At 37.6% G+C, this 16,254-nt stretch overlaps 1 non-coding gene across 1 annotated transcript; it reads right to left on the bottom strand.

Annotated features, from left to right (window-relative positions):
- Window positions 1–14,203: 14,203 nt before the first annotated feature.
- On the bottom strand, window positions 14,204–14,310 carry LOC141715402 (small nucleolar RNA R71). Its single transcript, XR_012572167.1, has one exon. It is a non-coding gene; the product is annotated as a small nucleolar RNA R71 (small nucleolar RNA).
- Between the last annotated feature and the right edge of the window lie 1,944 nt (window positions 14,311–16,254).

Here is a 16,254-nt window from a genome sequence, read left to right as displayed (position 1 = left end):
CTAGCTCTGGCTCCATCTGGGGAACCTCTGGCTGTGGCACGGGAACCTGTGGCTCTAAGTCTTCCCACTCTGGTGCAGGGGGTACCAACAACTGCTCTAGTGCGGGTCCCTATGGAAATGGGGGTGGTGGTGGTAATGGTGGAAACACCTGAACTGATGTTGAGGGCAATACTGGGTCTGATATTATATGCTCGGAGGATGATGAAGAAGCCATCTAATCTAATAACCATAATACAAGAAAATCAAATCACAACCCTAGAACTCACAAACTCCTAATCTAATAAACAAACAACCCTAATACCATTACTCCTATATCATGTGATCTTATCTTATCTTAACTCTAATGTTCTTTTTTTCAAGGGCCAAAACCTAAGCTCTGATACCAACTGTAACACCCTCCAAACCCGGGGTATAGATTTGGGGCATTACTAATATTAACTACTCACTAATCCTGCACAAGCGCAATATAAATAAAATAATTACCCCGAACTACTACTATTCAGGATCTTTTCAAGGTTAAGGATTGAAAACAAGAACGAGAAACCAACTTTATTACAAAAACCAGTTTAAACAATCTGTCTCAAGAACTCTCTTTATTACAAAACATTATTCTATTCACATTTTAAACTAAACATCTTTTACTCAAACTACCACTATTACTTATCCTGCTACACCTGATCTGGCAACTCAAAACTCTCTTCTGGGATAGGGACAAACACCCTTGATATAAGAGGATCCCGCTGCTTGACTCGCTTCTTGACTACTCGGGTTCTGATGGGTTTCATTCTCTACCTTAACTGAAAAACAATGTGAATAACAATAAAAGGGGGTGAGCCAAAATTGCTCAACAAGCCTGTAACAATGTATATATAGTGTAAAGAGAGAAGAATAAATGAACCGATAATCTGCTGGTTTGAGCAACCATCTATTTCTGTAAAGAATAATAATTTGCCATTACTGGCGAGTGCCAAATGAACAAGACTGGAAACAAGAACTAACTATGCACTATAACCTGCTGATCAGTCAGGATACATTACAGATCTATACTCAACTGCATAAACCCAACCAACATAAGGAGTACTCAGGCAACTATGGCCTATTAATTAAAGGTCTGGGTAAAACCCAGCCCCTATCGTAACCATCCAGTCCGTAGCTTAGCATCCGGAACAATCGAAATGCTTTTGATATATCCCAACATCAGGATATATCAGAGTATATGTAAGTAAGGGTATAAGTATTGGAATATGAATAGAGGATTCATTCAATAAATTGGGAGAAATTAAGAATCGGAATGAAATAGAAACAAAAATCAATAATTGTGTATCAGTGTTTGTAATCAAGAATTATCAGTGTGTAATTGCTATAGAAAGTGGGATATATTTCACTATTTTGAACTTAGAATAGGGGAAAAACTTGCCTGACACGTACTTAACCTCGTATGAATCACTAGGGCTGAGCAAAACCGAAACCGAAAAACCGAACCGAACCGTGCTAATTCAGTTCGGTTCGGTCCTAAATTTTTTAGAAATTCGGTCTATTCGGTCCGGACCGAATAGACCGAATTAAAATTCGGTTCGGTTCGGTTCTTTTCACAAATATTTCGGTCCGGACCGAATAGACCGAATAGACCAAATCATAAATACTATAATTTTATATTATATATATTTTACATATATCTTAAAAATTATAATCAAAATTTTTAATTTGTAATTATATTTATGAAATATTAGAACTCTACATATCACATTACTTTAATTATATTTTAAAATTTATAATTTGTGATTTAATTTATAATGCAATTTTTTTTTGACAAAAATTTCGGTCTATTCGGTCCAAAACCGGACCGAACCGAATTATTTCAGTTCGGTTCGGTCCGGTCCGGTCCATAATATAACTTCGGTCCGGTTCGGTCCAAGAAAAAATGACTATTCAGTTTTTCGGTCTATTCGGTTCGGTCCGGTTTTGGACCGAACCGACCGAATGCTCAGCCCTATGAATCACCGCCTTCCGTCTCCTGCTTGATTTGCCTTATTGATACTGAATCTATCATGGAAAGATATTCGTTTAGATAACTTACTTCATACGCGTATCTCGAATTGATACCACGTAGCCCTAATCGTCTACCCATGCGATTCTATCAGACTCGTGTATATGATTATATAGCACATAAGGTTCACATAATCACGTAAAGCACATAACACATAAGGCACATAATTGATTTTAGACTCATAATTATTTTTAGAATCGATACTAGTCTTGAACTCGCATTAACAAACACTATCTAGTTCGCTTTATAATTTTTTCGGGATTTATTTGACTTAATTCTTCCCCTAATAGGGTCTGCAAATAATTAACTATCACAAGGCGACTCGCTTTCGGAAGAAATTATGATTTATAATTATTTTTAATGGAATCGTTTCATTTTTCTGAGTCTAAGGGTCTTCGTTTCACTCGAATCAGACTAACGGTTTAATTACTATGAAATAAACAAGATTTAATTAATTATAAATCAATTATAATTAATTAACTACAATTAATTAAACCTTAATCATATTTTTAAATAATTATTTAAGAATTAATGTATTTTAAAATAATTAATCCTTAATTATTAAAATTAATTACAATTATTCACAAATTATTAGCAATTATACGATTAGATCGATTATTTACAAATAAATAATCGATTTGAATACTTATTACGACACTCTTCGAATAAATAACTATCGCTCGAATAATAATCCAACTCAACGATCAACTACTCGTATAAATATGAGTTACTCGCAACATTCCACTAATTACTGAATTATTAATCATATTATTCGATTATTTAACCTTTATTTATTAATTAATTACTTAATTATTAAATAATAAATAATTAAATAATTAAATAATTTTAAATAATTAAATAAATAATCAATTTAGAATTTCTAAATTAATAAAATAATTTAGAATTTAATTATAATATTTTTCATAATTTAAAACTAATTTTTATTGATTTTTAGAATTACTAAAAACTGATTTTGATTTTTACAAAATATAAATAAATAATTATTGAATCAGAAACGAAAATAGGAAATGGATTTTTAGGTTTAGGGGATTGAAACCGGGTCATAACATCGGGTCAACGGGTCGTCCCCCAACCCAATCGGGTCGGGAAGAACAGCCACCGCCATCACCAGATTCCGGTGACTTTGGCAGTTCCCGGCGGCATTCCGACGAGCTATACAACCACGAACAACACGATTTCCAGACTGCTTTTCCTTCATTTTTCACCGACCGTACCACAGGAACATCCTCCTCTTCCCCTTTCATCCAAACGCAACCGGAAAAGCAAGAACAACCGCCGGTAACGGCGGTTCTCCGGCGACACCAAAAACAACATCAACATTGATGAAACCAGTGTCGTTCAACGCGTAATTCGACGATCTACACTCCTCTAACAACGGAATCATCAAACAACTAACAAATCATTCAACCAGAATTTGAAATTAAAACCCGAAAATATGAAACTAAAATCGAATAATCTAACAGTAAAAACAATTACATAATCAGAAACTACGATTCATAAGCATCAAAACGGTTACTTACATGACTGAATTGGTTAACAGAATCACCTTCAAATCCGAGGTTTAATTCCTTGAGTGTTCTTCACCAACAAATCTCAATTTTTTGATAATTTTCAGATTTTTACTAATTAATTAGTGAATAATTACTAATAATCCAGCTATTTATATTTAGTAAAATAATACCCCTAAATAAAATTAAGGGTCCAATTACACATCTAATAAAAATATTTGGCCCCAATTTTTATAATTTTTAGGTATCAATTATGAATTTTTAAATATCCAATAAATACAAAATAAATGTCAAAATTTCTCAAAAATTATGAATATACAAAAATGCAAAGAAAAATGATGTTTGATAATTTCATAATCATATAAAAATAAAAAAGTGATTTTTGTGGGGTTTTTGACTCCCGAAGGGGTCCGGAAAAGTCGTTTTTCGCGAAAAAGGTAAATTTGTAAAACGTCTAGGGGTTCAGGATAGCGATATGGTATAGGTCATTCTTGTTAAAAAGGGCATTATTTTTGTTTGAAATACGGGCTTTTAAAACACTGTTTGAGCTGTACGGGCTTTGATATAAAACTTATAACTTACGATAAAATACTCAATAAATATCCAAATCACATTCAGATCAAACAGATAACACGTAACACATAACTATTAGGGTTTAACGACTCGACACATTTAATTACACCATAATACACATAATTTATCTTTACTATAATATAATGCAAGCGTAATTCTCTCGGTCGTTACATATAATTTACTCGGGAACATCGCCATTCGGTTTAGAAAAATGTTAACCTTTGGGTCCCCAATACTAAGGGTATACACAACTACTGCTTATCTCTAGAATATGTATTATGCAGTTTATAAGCATTTGAATTGATAATAAAATATCAAGATTTCACAAAATGCATATATATATATATATATATACGATGTCAACATGCTCCAATATATCTCAAGATTTGCTAATAAAAACCATGCACTTATCTCAAGATAATGCATCAATATATTTACATCACAACAACAGTATAACGGGTAGAAAACTTGCCTGAGTGTTCCGGGGTAGATTTAAGCTTAGATTGGATCCGGTAACCTATGAACAATAACATAAGCTGGAATTAGACCACGGTCGCTTAAGAAACTAGTCAAAACTCTCTCATACCCTAACGGTCGCTTACGCTGGCAAATACGCTTAACGATTTGCATTAATCGCTCGTGTACCCTCAGCTCCACTAATTTTAATAAATTAACCGTTATGAATTTTAAGGAGTCTCTTTCGCAAATACTTTACCGACTTCCTAATCCACTTTAAATAATTGTTTTATACTCCAATTAGTCATTTAAGGACCTTAACCAAGGTTTCAAAGTAAAGCGAGGCGTAATAGTTTGCTCACGAAATGCCGTTACTTAAAACGGTCGTTTCTCCTAAACCGTACATCGGATCTAAGCGAACCACATACCTAAATGAAGCTTACGACATGATCTAGCTAAAAATGACAAATTTCAGAATCTTACAGTGAGTTCATAGGTCCTAAAGTTAAGCACATAAACAGGTAAGAAAAATCGGGTATTACGACGGCTATGTTTACGCGATTCCCAAAATAATTACCACTCTAAATCCTCATCAATTCAGTCCCATCCTCCAATAATCAATAACACAACAAATAAAACTTAAACCACTAAAAAATCAGTCCACACTCCAGGTTTTTACCAATCATTCAATCACTACAAATTCACCATTCAAAATTAACACAACTTCACAAAAATCACTACTAAGCGTATATCAAACTGTACATTTACCAATTCATCTAAAAACTCAAACAATCAAGCTTAGTACTAAAGGTCAAGAAGTTTTTATACCTTTATTTGTGAGTGAAAATTTTCTAGGGAGCCTTAAAACCTTGACCAATCCTTATACAAGCTTGGATCTCACAAACCATCAAGAAAACACAAGTTAGATTTTGAAGTTGCTAAAAGTCCGATTTAAATAACTGTCAATATGAAGGTCTTACCATGATTATTTGGATGAGACTTGTGAATAAGAGTTGTAGGCCATCTCAATAAATTTCCAACGAGCTATAGAACACAATATTTGAGTGAGTATTGAAGGAGATATGGTAGTTTGAAGTTGCTGGTATCATTTTGGCCGAGAGCAAAATGATAAAATGAAAAAAATGAAAACCTTCTTTGATTTCCTTGCATAAATATCTTCTCCCTTCATGACATCATCCATCATGCATCACTTTCTTACCATGTATCAATCCCTTGTGGTTTGATGATCTCATAATCGTTGGCTTCTTGTACAAGCTTGTCTCTTGGTCGCTTATTTGTTTTACGGTTCGCTTAACTCTCGTTCTCGTTAATAGTTTGAGAGATCATATCCGGGATCTTATTACTTGGGCTTCCCTGAACCTTTATTAATATCTAATATTCTTTTAATGATCATCTGCTATAATCCTTAAATAAAAATCCTTTTAATCATGTTACCTTATACTCAATTCTTTCAGTATCTGGTGGATTTTCGGGAAAAATTAAAGTGTCCGGATTCAAATTTTGACGACTTTTACACACACTCATTTACTTTATGAAATACTAATACGATCTCAGAATTTCCATAACAGTACTCCTATATAGCGTGGTCTGATAATTTTCCTTAATCAGCATAGTCAGAAAAAAATTACTATTCATCAGGGTTTCAAAAATTTCCGAAAATTGGGGTTATTACAGCCCAGTTCAGTGTGTGCCAAAGAAAGGTGGTATCAGTGTGGTAAAAAATGAGAAGAATGAGCTTATTCCTACACGAACAGGCACGGGGTGGAGAGTTTGCATGGATTTTAGGAAGCTGAACAAAGCTACAAGGAAATATCACTTCCCTCTTCCTTTCATTGATCAGATGCTTGATAGATTGGTTGGGCATGATTACTAATGTCTTCTAGATGGCTATTCGGGATATAATTAGATTTGTATCGCTTCAGAAGATCAAGAGAAGACTACATTCACATTTCCTTTTGGTACTTTTGTATTTCGAAGAGTTTCTTTTGGACTATGTAGAGCGCCAACGACTTTTCAAAGATGCATGATGGCTATCTTTTCTGATATGATTGGAAATAACGTAGAAGTGTCCATGGACAATTTCTCGGTCTTTGGAACTTCTTATGATGAATGCTTACACAATCTTGGGTTAGTGCTGAAAAGGTTCGTTGAGACCAATTTGGTTCTCAATTGGGAGAAATGTCATTTTATGGTGCACCAAGGCATCATTTTGGGTCAAAAGGTTTCTAGTAAGGGTCTTGAGGTGGACAAAGCCAAGGTGGGGGTTATTGAAAAATCTTCCTCCACCAATTTCTCTAAAGGGAATTCACAGTTTTCTTGGTCATGCGGGTTTCCATAGGCGTTTCATCAAGGACTTCTCTAAGATTTCGAAGCCACTGTGCAATTTACTAGAAAAAGATATTCCTTTAAAGTTTGATGACGAGTGTCTTGCCGCTTTTGAGATATTAAATAAGAGTTTAATTACGACACATGTCATAACTGTACATGATTGGTTTGAACTGTTTGAAATGATGTGCGATGCAAGTGACTATGTAGTTGGAGTAGTTCTTGGGCAAAGAAAGAACAACATATTTCATGTAGTCTGCTAGTAAGACTCTTAATGGTGCTCAACTGAACTACACCACTACTGAGAAAGAACTTTTGGCTATTATCTATGGTTTTGAGAAATTTCGATCTTATCTACTTGGGACGAAGGTGACAGTTTTCACTGATTACGTTGCCATTCGATATCTCATCTCGAAGAAGGACTCGAAGCCTAGATTGATTCGATGGGTTCTTTTACTTAAGGAGTTTGAATTAGAGATCAAGGACATAAAAGGGGCTAAAAATCAAGTCGCCGATCATATCTTGCATTTAGAGGACCCGATGGCTACTTCACAAGATAAGTCTTTGATTATCGAATCTTTTCCCGATGAGAAATTATTTGGAGTGCAAGCAGAAGAACCGTGGTTCACCGACATTGTGAACTACCTTGTGAGTAACGTTATGCCTCCAGATTTGACTTCTGCTCAAAGGAAGAAATTTTTGCATGAAGTCAAGTGGTATATGTGGGATGAGCCATTTCTTTTTCGATAAGGAGCTGACCAAATCATCAGGAGATGCATTCCTTACAGCAAAACGGGGGGCATCTTGCGAGATTGCCACTCAACGGCTTATGGAGGACATTATGGTGGAGAAAAGACAACATCTCATATTCTTCAAGTAGGTTTCTTTTGGCCGACTTTATTTAAAGATGCTCATCAGTTCATTTTGAAATGTGATCGATGTCAACGTGTGGGTAATATGTCCAGAAAGGATGAGATGCCTTTTAATGTGCTTCTCGAGGTTGAAGTCTTCGATGTTTTGGGAATGAACTTCATGGGGCCATTTGTCTCATTTTATAACAATCAGTATATCTTATTAGTGGTTGATTATATTTCGAAATGGGTTGAAGTCAAGGCGTTGACAATGAATGATGCAAAGGTAGTGCTTAATTTTCTTCACAAGCAGATATTCACAAGATTTGGAACTCCAAGAGTCGTAATCAGTGATGAGGGGTCACATTTTTGCAATCGCAAATTCACTGCCATGATGCAAAGGTATAATGTGAATATTCGCATTGCTACGGCTTATCATCCTTAGACGAATGGTCAAGCTGAGGTATCTAATAGAGAGATCAAGCGTATCTTAGAGAAAGTTGTGTGTCCATCAAGGAAGGATTGGTCTTTGAAGCTGGATGAAGTTGTTTGGGCGTACAGAACAGCATATAAGACTTTGTTGGGAATGTCACCGTTTCAGTTGGTTCATGGTAAGGGGTGTCATTTGTCTGTGGAGCTAGAACATAAAGCATATTGGGCTTTGAAGAAGTTAAATCTTGATTTGGATGCAACTGGAAAGAAGAGAATGCTTCAATTGAATGAACTCGACGAGTTTCGACTTCAAGCATATGAAAATAACAAAATATATAAGGAGAAAGTCAAGAGGTGGCACGATAGGGGTCTAGTGCTCAAATTATTTGTGTCGGGGCAACAAGTTCTTTTGTTTAACTCTCGTCTCGGTCTTTTTCCTGGAAAGTTGAAGTCAAGGTGGTCAGGGCCGTTTGTTGTCAAAACTATGTTTCCACATGGAGCGGTGGAGATTTTTGAGATTGATCCGGGCCAATCATTCAAGGTAAATGGTCAGAGGTTGAAGCATTACTATGGTGACACGGTAAACTGTTAGGTGGTTAGTGCCATTTTATTGTCCGTTTGATCTCGCATTTCTACGTCAAGCTAACGACGTAAAGCAAGCGCTTCTTGAGAGGCAACCCAAGTTTGTTGTACATTAGTAGATAGAGGAAGAAGAAAGAAAGGAGAAAAGCACAAAAAAATCAAAAAAAAATATTTCAGGTCCAACTAAATTAGCACGGCATGCCCGCGCTGAGGAAGCGAGGCGGCCACACCACTTTTCCAGAAATAGAGCACGGCCATGCGGGCGGGGTGGCCGCGCTGAAAAGGCAGAAGCACGGTGCGGTCGCGCTGAGGTAGCGCGCGGCCGCGCTGCCCCCTAAATCCGAAAAAAAATAAAAGCTGGGAACAGAGAAAATCGGGGAGTTATTCCATGATCAATTTCTACCCAATTTTTACTCTTCCACATCCCAAATTTCCCTCTCCAAATTAAACCCATTATTCCCACTATTCCCATAATCGATTCCCATTTCTATTCCATATCTAATTATCTTCCAACTACCTATATAGACACATATATACACAAACTTCTCCATCACTCTCAAATTCTCAACACAATTCTCTCTCAAACACTGATCTTTTATTCTTCCTTATTCAATCCCAATGGCACCCAAAAGACAATGAACTCAAGTAAGCAGTAGCACCACTGATTCTTCGAGTGCATGTGGTGTGAGGCCGAGGTCTTCAACTTCCGAGGCTGAAGCGGAGTTTACGAGGCTTGTCTCGAAGCCTATAGCTAAGGAGCGTGGTTTTTTTCCATCAGGGAAAGATGGTAAGTTGTTAGAGATAATCTTGGAGATGGGCTGGGTTGCTTTTTGCGAGGCACCCATTGATGTGCCCATGAGTGTGGTTCGTGAGTTTTATGCTAATGCGAAGGCGGAGAAGAATGGTTTCACCGTGGTTAGGGGGATGACAATGGAGTACAATGCTGAATCGATTAGGAGGGTGATTGATCAGCCCGTGAGGAAGCCCGACCAGGATATTTGGAATGAAAAGACTCCGGAGGAATTTGATTTGGATTTGATAGTTGTTACTCTGTGTGTGCCTGAGACTCACTCGAAGTTCAAGAGGGGCACGACTGATTACTCCACATTCCCTGCTTCGTGCATGAACAGGTTTGCACGTGGATGGAATTCTTTTATTTGTGCTAACATCATGCCATCTTCTCATGTGCACCAAGGGAATCTGAGATTTTTGCGAGGGAGTACTACGGGTTCTATACCCTATGTATCCATTGTGACAAAGCTGTGTGTGGAAGTTGGTGTTCATTGGCCAGCACACGAGAAGCTCCAGATTTCGAGTGCTCCGATTGACAGCACCACTTTGTTGACGATGCAAGAGTAGGATGGAGGTAATCCTGATTTAAAAGGGCTTGGGTACTCTTTTGACCACCTTCTAGGGGGACGGCTAGCTGGTGACTCAGACAAGCAAAACTGCTTGGAGATCTCAGTTGGGTGAAGAGGCTGGGCCATCGCAGCAGCAGGAGGAAGCAGAAGCAGATATTGGAGTTGGTATGAGCATGGCGCAGTATAGGCGTTTAGCGAGGAGTATGGATGCGATGCATGACATCCATAGTCGTTTTGCACGTGATCTCACCCATGCATTAGGGACTGCTTTCAGAGCCACATGTGTTGATATTCCGTGGCCAGTATTTGGTGAGGAATCCATGTATCCACCCCCAGACATGCCTGACACTCCACCCGTTGGGGGTGAGGAACTTGATTCGGATTAGGTATGCCTGATTCCTTACTATTACCTTCACTAAGGACAGTGAAAATTTTAAGTTTAGGGGTAGTAGTTGAAGGAATATGTTTTGTGTGAGTCGTATATAGTTGCACATTCATGATAAATTAACGCATATAGTTGCATGTTTTCCATGTTTTCCATGTAGTTTTTTTTAATTATTTTTATAGTTTTTATGATAGTTGTTCATATAGTTTCATGCATTTGCATAATACCATGATCCCTTAGATGATTTTTCCGATTGATTTGTGATATTGATGCTAGTGTAGTGATGTCGTATTTAGTAATGTTAAGTCTTATCGAATTGATTTACATGCTAGAGATAATTGTATTTCACTAAGTCTTATAGGTTGCTTGAGTGCTAGATCATGGTCATGGTTTATTTGTTTGTCGAAGTTGAATCACTTATTTATATTTAGAATTTAGGATATTCTCTTAATAATAAATTAACATTGAAATTTAAAAAATGGAGAAAATTGGATTTCATTGCTAGTTGTTATGGCTAGGTGTCAAATGGCTAGTAGCCGGCTCATATTTATATGAGTAGTCTAGGGTTGAACGAGATGGAGCGAAACACACTCGTTCAGAATTTTGTGGAAAAAAAAGAAAGAAAAAAAAAAGAAAAAAAAGAAGAGAATATAAAAAGAAATAAGAAATAAGTGTTATGTATAATTGATCACGACTCGGCTCTTTAGTACTCGAGTTATTAAGTACTTAGGGGACTTTGTGCCTAGTAACCTAAGGCTTTTATAGTCTGGGATCCGCTAACCTAACGCTCGCTACATGGGTACTATTGTATAAGTCTTTTATGAACCTCACTCATTGTACGATCAAATAAGCATATCTGTGTTGTTTTGTTGAGAATAAAAGCATGAATCCATATAAAACTCCAATATAAGAATTGAAGTGTTATAAATTATTTTGAGTCTAGCTTTTATTTTATCTATAACCTTGCGATTGTTTTGATGAGTAGTAAGTCATGATTATTGATCTAGTTGCGATGGTATATCTGTAAGCATTTGCATACACGCACATCTCTGGTTTGTAGGTTGATTTGTGGGGTTTGATTGATCTTTATGCGAACAACTGCATTTGTTGAGATGTTGCTTGTTGATTGGTTTAGTTACTCTATGGGGATCGTTGCATTCATATAGTTACACTCATGCATTTTTGCTTCTTGTTCTTTGAGTCTGTTTATTCTTGAGGACAAGCATCGATTCAAGTTTGGGGGTATGTTAGGTGGCATTTCTGAAACTTTATAACGCTCCATTAAGCTTTGAATTTGTGTTTTTGTACTCAAGTTATTGGTGTTTTAATGTGTTTTCTAGTGTTCTTTGCATTTCAGGCATTAATCCAGAATTCAGGTGAATTAGCATTGATTTGATGCTAATATGGTGTTAGGATGGTGTCCAAGGAATAAAGGCTCGTGAAGACCAACTCATTGCAGCAAGAAAAGTAGACAAAAAAGTTTTTCCAGAAGACCAACGCGCCCGCGCTGTCATAGTTTGCGCCCGAAGAACAGAAACTCAGCGCGCCCGCGCTGGTGTTAAGTGGCATTTATGACACTTATTTTTGCTCTAATAAGCTTTGAGTTGGTGTATTTGTACTCAAGTTATTTGTGTTTTAACGTGTTTTCAAGTGTTTTTGCATTTCAGGCTTTACTTCGTGAATCAGGTGAATTAGCATTATTTTGATCCTAATATGGTGTTTAGGATGTGCTGGAATAAAAGCTTGAAAGACTGGCTCGAAGATGCAAGGAATAAAGATTAAGAAAAAAAGAATTTTTGGGAGAAGGAAGGCGCGCCCGCGCTGGTGTTGCGTACGGCCGCGCCAGGAGAACAGAAATCAGCGCGCCTGCGCTGGTGAAGCATGTGGCCGCGCTGGGTCGGGATATTAAAATCCTGATTCAACTACAATTCGATTTGTTGGACTCTTGGGATGCATGACTACTATATAAACATAACTTAGGTCATTTTTTAGAGACATCAAGCAAGGAGAAGACGACAAGAGACCTTTTGGGCACAATTCAACAAAGGCGAAGATGATCTAATTTATTCTTGTGAATCTTTGTTTTGAGTTGTAATTTGGATGCTTGTTTCTTGTTTTGAGGAACCTTTACTCTTGTTTGTACTTTGGTTTATTTATTCGTATAAAGACTACGTTTGTTATATCATGTTTTCATTAGTTACCATATTGGGGATGAGTTCGATTATGGGCTAATCATTATTGTGGAGTTCTAGCGGATTTATTTATGGATTTCTTTAGTTAAATTGTTTTGATGCCTTAGTGTGTAGTGATTGTATGAGATCCTAGTTATGGTTGTGCGTATTCGTCTTGTGAGCATCGCGAACTTATAAGATAGTGTGTTAATTCTTAATGAAGCGAAAGTTAATTTAAGGATTTAGAACTTTCCATGCTAGCATTGGTTCATGTATTGTTATGCATGATTTGTAGGTAATTTTAACCTTCTTAAAATTAACTTGTGCTTAAACCATTTTATTGTCAAATTATATAGACATATAGGGTCTCAATATAATTGGTTCCTATTCAGCTTCTATCTCTTTTGTGGATGTCTGGTAGAATCGTACTCGTGCAACGAAAGTTGGCGTTTATCAGTTTCGTGTTGTCTAATTAGTGTCATCTCCATTGCATGCTAAGGTTAAGAATAATAAGGCTATTGAATGAAGTACTTAATGAAGTTAGAATCCCATATTTGTCATATATATTAACTCAGTCTATCTTATTCTCGTAGTTACAATAATTAGTTTAATTCTTAGTTATAAACAACCTCACTTTGTTATCGTCTTAGCATTGAGTAATAACCATACATTGTTGCTTAAGTGCATGAGTTGATTAGTTAACCAATACAGTCTCTGTGGGATCAAATCTGATTTATATCTTATACTACTTGCGAACACATATACTTGCGTGTAATATTAGCGTGTGTTTAGCGACTAACAAGTTTTTGACGCCGCTGCCGGGGACTACATTGTTAATTATTAGTTTATGTGCTTTCCATCAGTGGTCATTAAAGTTCATTGACTCGGACATTGTTACTTATTTGTTTCCTTGTTTTATTTCAGGTGATCTAGCGAGGGTGTATGCATACGCGTTCGCATACTCATAAGAGAACACTGGATAAAGCCGAGAAAGAACTTGTGGTAGTTCGTAGAGAAGGTTTTGAGGAAGAAAAGAAGGTAGAAGAAGAAGAGAAAGTTGAAGAGCCAATTGTAGTAGCTATGGGTGATCAAGAAGAAAATCTGAAGGCTTTGATGGACTATTCTAAGCCTAAGATTAATGACATTCAGTCTAGCATCATTAGACCAGCCATTAGGGCTAACACTTTTGAGATCAAGTCAAGCACGATCCAGATGATACAGAACTCAGTTCAGTTTAGGGGTTCTCCTACCGAAGACTCCAACATGCACATCAGGGATTTCATCGAGATCTGTGACACTTTCAAGTTCAATGATGTGACGGAAGATGCTATCAAGCTAAGTCTCTTTCCATTCTCTTTGAGGGACAAGGAAAAGTGCTGGTTATACTCTCTACCAGCAGGATCTATCACCACTTGGGAAGATCTCGCTCAAAAGTTTCTCACTAAATTCTTCCCCATGGCAAAGACTGCCGCAATCAGGAATGCTCTTACTCAGTTTGCTCAACAAACTGGAGAATCTTTGTGTGAAGCTTGGGATCGATATAAGGAGATGTTAAGGAAGTGCCCACACCATGGCATGCCTGATTGGATGATTGTCAACTGTTTTAACAATGGATTAGATCCTACTTGTAGACCCATGCTTGATGCAGCAATCAGGAGGAGCCTTGTGGGCTAAGAGTTACGATAAAGCTTATGAACTTATTGAACTGATGGTTGCTAATAAGTACCAGAATCCTTCCCAGAGATTGACTCGGGGGAAAGTTGCAGGAATTCTGGAGTTGGATGCAGCAACTGCTATCGCTGCCCAACTTAAGGATTTGACGATGAAGGTGGACACCTTGGCAAATTATAGAGTTAATCAAATCTCGAGTGTTTGTGAGCTATGTGTGAGAGCCCACGAGACTAATCAGTGTGTAATTTCTAGTGAATTAGCTCAGTTTGTGAGCAACTTCCAGTGATCACAACAACCTGTGTCAGCCACCTATCATCCCAACAACCACAATCATCCAAATTTTAGCTGGAGCAATGCTCAGAATGTGGTCCAACAGCCTTATCAGCAATTTCCAGCTAAGCAATACAACCCCCCTGGTTTTCAGCAACCGCAGTATGCACCGAGACAACAACTCCAGCTGCAACAAGCTAATGAAAAATATGAACTGGAGGAGTTGAAATTTATGTGGAAGAGTCAAGCTGTATCTATCAAGACCTTGGAAAATCAAATTGGGCAAATTGCCAATGCCTTTCTAAATCGTCGACCTGGTACATTGCCTAGTGACACTGAAGTGCCAGGAAAGAGGGAAGCTAGAGGATCAGGTAAAGGCAATCACTTTGAGGTTTGGGAAGGTTGCGAATCCCGAACAAACTCAAGAGTTGACTGAAGAAGCTGGGGCTAAGAAAGAAGCAAAGCAGCGGGATGAAGAAGTGGAGCCAAGGAAGACTACTGTTGAGCACACTCTTCCTGAGGGTAATACAAGGGAGAAATAGATCTATCATCCACCGCCTTGGAGAAAAAGCTGGACAAGCAATTCGAGAAGTTTTTGGAGGTGTTCAAGAAACTTCATATCAATATACCTTTCGCTGAGGCTCTCGAGCAGATACCTAGTTATGCAAAGTTTATGAAAGGTATTCTATCTCGAAAGGTGAAGCTAGATGATTTAGAGACTGTCGCTCTCATAAAGGAATGCAGTGCTGTGCTGCAGCAGAAGTTGCCTCCAAAGCATAAAGATCCAGGAAGCTTCACTATTCCATGTACTATTGGAAAAGTGTCTTTTGATAGATGCTTATGTGACTTGGGAGCTAGCATCAATCTGATGCCCTTGTCAATCTTCAGGCAGTTGGACTTACCTGATCCAAAACCGACTTATATGACCTTGCAGTTGGCCGACCGTTCTATTACATATCCGAGAGGTATTGTGGAGGATGTCTTGGTCAAGGTGGATAAACACATCTTCCCTGCTGATTTTGTCATTCTTGATTTCGAGGAGGATAAGAAGATTCCCATAATCTTGGGAAGGCCTTTCTTGGCAATTGGACGAACCTTGATTGATGTGCAGAAGGGCGAGCTTACAATACGAGGGTTGGATCAGGATGTAACTTTCATTGTGTTCAATGCTATGAAATTTCCTACTGATAATGAGGAGTGGTTAAAAGTCGAGTTGGTCGATTCAGTGGTCACATCAGAACTTGATCAAATGCTAAGGTCTGATGCCTTAGAAAAAGCCTTATTGGGAAATTCGGACAGTGAAGATGACGAAGGTGATGAGCAATTGCAATATTTGAATTCTTCTCCCTGGAAGAGGAAGATCGATATGCCTTTTGAATCTCTTGGAACGGAAGAATTGAGCAAAGCTCCTAAATGCCTCAAGCCTTCTATTGAGGAAGCTCCTACTCTTGAGCTTAAGCCTTTACCTGAACATTTGAGGTATGTTTTTTTAGGTGATGCATCTACTTTGCATGTTATTATTGCATCTGACCTTTCAGGTAGCGATGAGGAAAAACTTTTGAGAATTCTGAGAGTGTTCA

This window comes from Apium graveolens, chromosome 3 (assembly GCF_009905375.1).
Source record: "Apium graveolens cultivar Ventura chromosome 3, ASM990537v1, whole genome shotgun sequence".
In the NCBI taxonomy this organism is placed as follows: domain Eukaryota; kingdom Viridiplantae; phylum Streptophyta; class Magnoliopsida; order Apiales; family Apiaceae; genus Apium; species Apium graveolens.
This window is presented reverse-complemented; position numbering and strand designations above follow the sequence as displayed.